Here is a 7,220-nt window from a genome sequence, read left to right on the forward strand (position 1 = left end):
CCAAGTCTTTAAGAAAATAGGCCCATTTTCTTCAACCAATCTTAATAAGGCAAAATGGTTTTTAGTTTCTCACCATGCTGGGCATATTTTTCTAGATAAAAGCTTCTAAAATTGTGTCAAATAAATGAATGTGAGGGTTGAGAAAAATTTGACAACAGTAAAAGGTATCAAATATTCCACCAAGATTTAATTCTATAAGTAAAAATAAACAAGTACATCTATCTTATTAGTATGCAAATTTCCTTTCAGCTTTAATAAGTGGTAAAATTATATGTATGTCAAAAATTGTGTTGAAATAAAATTTTTTATTATCAGTAAATGTTTGATTTGTAAATCTATTTTATATTTCTGTATAGCCAGGGTTGTGTAAAAATTTCTTAGGTGAGATGTTTAAGAAGCCATGCTCTAGATGATTATTTTCATTCTGAAAATCTAGTATCCAAAACAGTACTCAATACTCTTGATGTATCTGAACAGATGGATAATCATCTCCTTTGTGTGTATAATATAAGTTTATTAATATAACCCAAGATCAAATTAGCTTTTTTTGTTTGTCAAGGCACTTTTAGTCTTCTAAAGTACTCATTTCTCATTCACATGAGCTGTTTTCTCGTCATGATTTCCTATTATCTCAATTTTTATTCAGGTACAGTTGGTGTCAGGTTTTACATTCAGTCAGTCAGTCAATAAGCATTTTTGGGAAGGGATAGGGAGGCAATTGGGGTTAAGTAACTTGTCCAGGATCACATAGCTAATGAGTATCTGAGGTCAGATTTGAACTCAGGTACTCCCAACTCTAAGACCAGTGCTCCATCTGCTGAGCCACCCAGCTGCCCCTACTACAAAGTGCTTACTATGTTTTAGTTAATGTACTAAGCTTTGGAGATACAAAGAAGGCAGAAGACAATTTCTGCTCTCAATCTAAGTCTAAGTGAGGGGAAGGAGATGACATGCCCACAAATATGTACAGACAAGATGTATGCTGGACAAAATGGAGATAAACAGTAGAGGGGAGGCCCCTACATTAAGGGGAACTGGGAAAAGCTTCTTGCAGAATGTGGGACTTCAGCTGAGATTTGAAGAAGCCAGGAGGTAGAACTGAAGAAGGAGAGAGTTCCAGGAATGGGTCATAGCAAGTCACATTTCTTGAAGGTGGGAATTTGGAAGTGTCTACAGTGAAGAATAGCAATGAGACCAGTGTCATTCAATCTCTGAATTCATAGATCTGAGCGTGTCTCAATGTAAGATGGGCTGGAAAGGTATTGGAAAAACAGGCAAATGGAAGTTTGAGGGGAGAAGAAATATACCCCCAAAGAATTTTGGATAATAATTCATGGGAACGAGGTAAGAGATCCTGAACTGGAAGAAAGGATTAAGCTCAGAGCTCAGTTTCCTATCATTCAATGTGTCTTACTGTAGAGAGGTCTAAATAATCTCTTTTGTTCCAGCTCTTTAGCCTCTCCCACTTACAATATGCTTTTTTTCCCCCCTAATGATGGGATATGGTAGTTCAGAAGCACTGAACTCCCCCAAATATATTGGAGTTTCAGGACCTCTCAAATATTAGGGAGTTGGACCCCAAACCAGAGGCCAGTGTCACAAGAGATCTCAAAAGGATTTATAGGCAAATCAAGAGGCAAAGATTTTATTACACTGTTGACAACAGGCTAATTTCCATATAGGACTTTTTAGTGCTTAACAAGGGGAAAGACTCCATAACAGAGTAAAAAAATTGCCATAAGGCAGGCAAAGCTCCTAGAGAACTTGTTACCATAAGGCATAGTTCCTAATGAACCCAGAGAGAAAGGAGTGCTCAGGTCTGTGCAAGCAACATAATGTTTAAAAGTGTTAAGCATTGGGTAGAGAGGATGACAGGTAGAGGAGATGATTCTTTTCAGTCTTTCAAGGGAAGATTTTTATTAGTAAATAATAACAATAAGTAATGATAATAATAAATAGTAAATAATCAACTAGTAAGTTTGTCAACAAAAACCTAAAAGCAGTTTGAATCCCCTGCAAGGGGGCATATGTGTGAAATCTATCAGCCATTACTCTTCTAAGCATGTACCCCTCCTCTGGACAGGCTTATGGAAGAGGGAGATGACCAGTCCATTCAGGGGGCAGGCCCAGCAGACCTGTTTATAATTATTTCTCTTAGTTTGGAACCAGGGAAGGGCACAAATCACAAAGGATTGGAGAATATTTTTTCCCAAGTGAGTAGCTTGATGTAGGCCAAAGAGAAGTTTCCACTAGCTGGCCTGGGATTAGAAGTAGGCCTGAAGGTGTTTGAAACCACCCAGAAGGAGAAAGGGTATATACTCCCTTGTTCCTGGGAGCTTTGAGGGAGTTCAGAAATTGGAGAATAAAAGGTATTAAGGGACCAATTACCCCAGAGCCTCCACAGCTGTGGATCATAACATCGGAAGGAGCTGCAGGGCAGCCTTTGCAGACATAGGTGTTGTGGACTGGGAATGAGATAAATTGGAGGCAGAGGGAAGAGGAGGTAGGTCAGACAACACAACAGCCTCTCAGTCTCCTTGTATCATCCTCTCACACCAAGAGATGCATTCTGCAGGTCTGGGTTGGATCTCCAGCAGCCACAGGCAGGTGGCTCCTGTGTATTCAATAAAAAGCAACATGGTCAGGGACAAACAGGGAGCAGCAGGGGTGGCTGAATCTTGGCCTGAAGTGAATCCCACTTCTAGTGTCCTTTACAAAACATAAGAGAAACCTTTCTAGGTCCAAGGAAAGTTTGCATTAATTGTAGAATTTCCTCTGCATACTTAATGGGGGAAAATTGTGTTTTTTGGTAGTCAAAAGTCCCCCTTTCTTTCTATCTAGCTCCATGAGTATGCAAAACATGAAAGGCATATTTGGAGTGAGTATAGATGTTCACTCTCATTCCCCAATTCTAAAACTCTGTGAGGGCAAAAATGCTCTGAACCTGGTGGGGAATTGGAACCTCCAATGGTTGGCCTAGGGTGAGCTTCGTCCATTAGAAGAGTTGTGACAGCTATTGCTCTAAGGCAGGAGGATGACCCCAAAGACACTAAGCTTCTTTGAGAAGTAAGCAATGGGTCTGGGATCGGATCCCAGAGACTGAGTCAAGACTTCTAGGAGCTGGCCCCACCTTCAACAATCATAGAGTGAAAGGCTTTAGGTAGGGCTAAGGTGGGGCAGAGAACAATTTAGCTTTCTAGCCTTAAAAGCCTTAACCTGATCAGGGCCCATTCAAGGCCAATTGTGTCAGGGCCTTTCATAGAATCAGAGGGATTTGGCAATAACCAAAGTTAGGTCCAGAGTCTACTAAATGCGGCCATGCCCAGGAAGGGACGCAGCTGTTTGTTAGAGGCAGGCTCTGGGAGTGATAAAATTGTCTGCTTTCTCGCTGCTGTGTGCAAATGTGAGGTAGGAGTTAATTCATGGACCAAAATACTTAGAGATTGACAGGCATTGTAGGCTTTAGATAAAGAACCTTTATATCCCCTGTAGGCCGGGAAGTTAAGGGTTTTTATGGCAGCAGCCAGAGAAGCCTCTGGAATTGGGCTGCATATCAAGATATCATCCACAAAGTGGTTAAAGCTGTTATCAAAGCAGCTCTAACTCTCTCAAATCTGAAGCCAGTGCTTGTCCAAATATGTGTGGTCTGTCTAGTCCCAAGCTGTTGTAGCTTTGGAAGTTCTTAGGGAGGGCAGAACAGAATCTATAGCTAAATGAATAGGAGTCTCATAATTTACTTACATCTCCAATTTTAAGATACACATCACTTTAGAAGTTATCGACTTAACTTTATTAGTTTATGGGATTTCCTAAATTTTAATTAAATGTCTCAGACAAACTGAATTGCCATTAGGTTATTTTCCAATTCATACAAACCATTTCTCTTTTGTGAGCCAGGAGAGGATTACATTGCCAGTTTTTAATGACCGGGCCCCTCACAGGTCCTTCTTTCGAAAACTCAATAGCAGGCTATTTGTTGTCAGAGTTTTTAAAGTAATAGCAAACTGCCTTTCTGTTTTCCTAACGTTCCCAAACTCTTAAATCTTTTGTTAACACTGTTAGTGCAAAAGATTACAATTTACACATCCCTTTAGTGGGCTTTGATTAGAACTTCTTTAAAACTGCTTTTATTATCCTATCTCAAATAACAGATTTCACTGAACTGGGTATATTTTCTATCTCTCCCTCTCTTCCCTTTATCCAAGTGTCCCTGCTGCAGTCAGGGAAAGAGGGAAGGAGAAAGAAAGAGAAAGAGACTCCCTTTCCTCTATGACTATCTTCCTAGTCCTGGGGAGGCCTTAATTTAGTTGAATTTGCTTCTAAATTACTTTACACACACACACACACACACACACACACACACACACACACACACACACACACACACACACACAATTGGCATAGATGTTGGTCACATCTAAAAATCCATAAAGTTATCAAATATGAAGCAATCATATCCAATAAAGCATTCATATAGCATTTGTTTTATGCTAAGCACTTTTGCAATCAAGAAGAGATAAGATAATTTGCCATAAATTACATACTAAAACATATCTGTAACTAAAACAGATGATGGTGGACTTATCAAACGCAGAGGCTGACTGGCTTTCTCTCCTCACACTGCCATACTTGGTGCTTCCAGGGGTACCTGGATTCTTCCCAGGCAGTTGCTAGACAGAACCTGCTGAAGGTTGGGGTGACTGGTGCCAGGATCTTCCTTTGATGGTAGTTTCAAGTGCCAGGGAATGCTGACCATGGGGTCTGACTCCCACTCTATCCTCACTCCCCCAAGCTGGGTGAGGAAGTATTTGGGCGAAATTGAGTGGGATCCCCACTACTGTTGCTGCTTCCCCCATGTCTACAGAGGGGACAGAATTTGTGTTTCCCTATAATTCTTTAGCAACTTCTTAATCTGATCTGAAATGAGAAGAGTTAGCAAACTGAAGAATCGGGGCTATACCAATCTTGTTAGCAATCCCTATCACTGTGATGTATCAGGACTCTAGGGAATGGAACGTGCTGAATGATCAGGGTTGTGAAGAGAGTCCCTTAATACCTTCTGGCGTGCTTTCCCAATGGAGCAGAAAAGGACTGTGGATAAGATAGAAATCAAGGAAGGGTTAGCAAAAAGTTCCTGTTTACCTAATTTTTTCTTTTTCTTTTTCATTTCCTTCTTTCAGAATGGGGTAAATTCCTGGAAATACCCCCAGTGTCTTAGGAATTTTTTTCCTTGCCATATTAAAATGAGTAATTGCCAAACTCCTTAATCATTGCTCTCAAAACCTTGACACTCTGTTAAGATGTTATTTTAGCATTTCTATAATTTTAATTAGCTAACTTTATTTTTGTACCCCCAGCTTGGTCAGAGCTGGGGTCCACAGGAAAATGTCAGGTTTTTTCCCCTTTTAAAGTATGTCATGGATGTTAAGAAAAATTTCCCAGACTTCTAACTAAAGCATAGAAATTTTTCCTTGCTGGCTGCATTTAAAATTTTTTCAGGTATCAAAATCTAGCTGATAGTACAAATATGACATAGAGAATTCTGCACAGAGATATAGACACAGACAAAAATGACTGGAAGAGGACTGTCCCATCTCTTCTGGTGTGAAAAAGGTGGCAAAAGTTAGTTCTTTGCTAAAAGTCTTCCTACAGTATATTGTCTCCTTCTCCTCTGGCATCCCAGAGAGCAAAAAAGTGGCAAAGATGAGTTTGCTGGGCATTGCAAGAATTTCCAAGTTTGGGTATCCCCAGTCAAGGGAAATCTGCTGAGCTTGGAGCTCAAGATGGCCCAGATAAAGCCTTCTCCCAGTTGCTTGGGGTGTCCCAGCTATAGTATTGAGGGAGAAAAAAATGAGGGACTTACCTTGACAAGAAGGGGATGAAGCCAGGGGAGGCCAGACTCTCCCCAGATGGGCCATCAAATGTTGAAGTTCAAAAGGGAGGTCCCAAAAGGTTGTTATCTGGCAGTCAGCAAAGTTTCTAGGACTATACTAGAGTATTGTTAAAGCCAGGAGACTTTAGGATCATTGACAGATTGTTAAAACAATACCACTCATAGGATGTTGGGGCCTCAGGATTACTACTATATTTCTTCTAGAAGCTGCACCCCATCATACTCCTCTCAAGCAGGTGAAACCCAAATTCTTTTGGGACAAAAGGACAAAGGTCACATTTTACTTCAGACATTCACTAGCTGTGGCTCTGGGGGACTGTTTGCCTCAGTTTCCTCATCTGTAAAATGAGAGCTTATGAGGATCTAATGAGAGGTAGGTAAGGCATTTTGTAAACCCTTATGGATTATATAAATGATATCTCTAATTAGATTATTATATTAACTTCATAATTACTCTCCATGCTTCAATCTTTCCTCACTCTTGTCTATCCTATAAATTGTGGCTAAAATAGTTTTCCTTAAGTGTTTCCTCTGGCCTCTATGGGAAATATTAACTCCTCTGTTTAGCTTTTAAAGCTCTACACATTCTGGTCCTAACCTACCTTTGTGTCCTCATTGGACATTATTCTACTTTGCCACATACTGTGATCTAGCCACACTGGCCTTCTCTCTGTTCTGCATTCAGGATACTCCATCTTCTGTCTTTATTACTTTAAATTGACTATCACCTGTACCTGGGTCCCCCATTCCCTTCTTACCTCTCCTTCATAGAGTTCCTCTCTTCCATTGTCCAAAAGAAAAGTTCCTAATTCCTCCCCCTGCTGGTGTCCTCCCTTTCAGAATGCTTCACCTTTAACTACTTTGTGTGTATGTAAATTTTATGCAATATATATTTTTACATGTACCTCTTATCTCCCCCATTACTATATAAGGTTAAAGTGGTTGTTGCCCGGTCATTTCAGTCACATCCAACTCTTTGTGACCCCATTTGAGATTTTCTTGGCAAAGCTACTCATTTCCTTCAGCTCATTTTACAGATGAGGCAACTGAGGCAAATAGCCTTAAGTGACTTTCTCAGGATCATACAGCTAGTCAGAGCCTGAAGTTGTATTTGAACTTGGGTCTTCCTGACTCCAGGTCCAGCTTTCTATGCACTGCATCACCTTGATGCCCTGTTGTTGATTGTTAGTGTTTTTATTCTTCATTCTCAAAGATGACCATGATGTCAGGGAGATGATGCCATGGATCGGTGAGGAAGGGCTGTGCCAGGCCACCTGCCTCACTTTCCCCTTCAGAGACATCTGAGTCTAGTAGTGAGATACAGATC

This window comes from Sminthopsis crassicaudata, chromosome 2, assembly GCF_048593235.1.
Source record: "Sminthopsis crassicaudata isolate SCR6 chromosome 2, ASM4859323v1, whole genome shotgun sequence".
Classification (NCBI taxonomy): domain Eukaryota; kingdom Metazoa; phylum Chordata; class Mammalia; order Dasyuromorphia; family Dasyuridae; genus Sminthopsis; species Sminthopsis crassicaudata.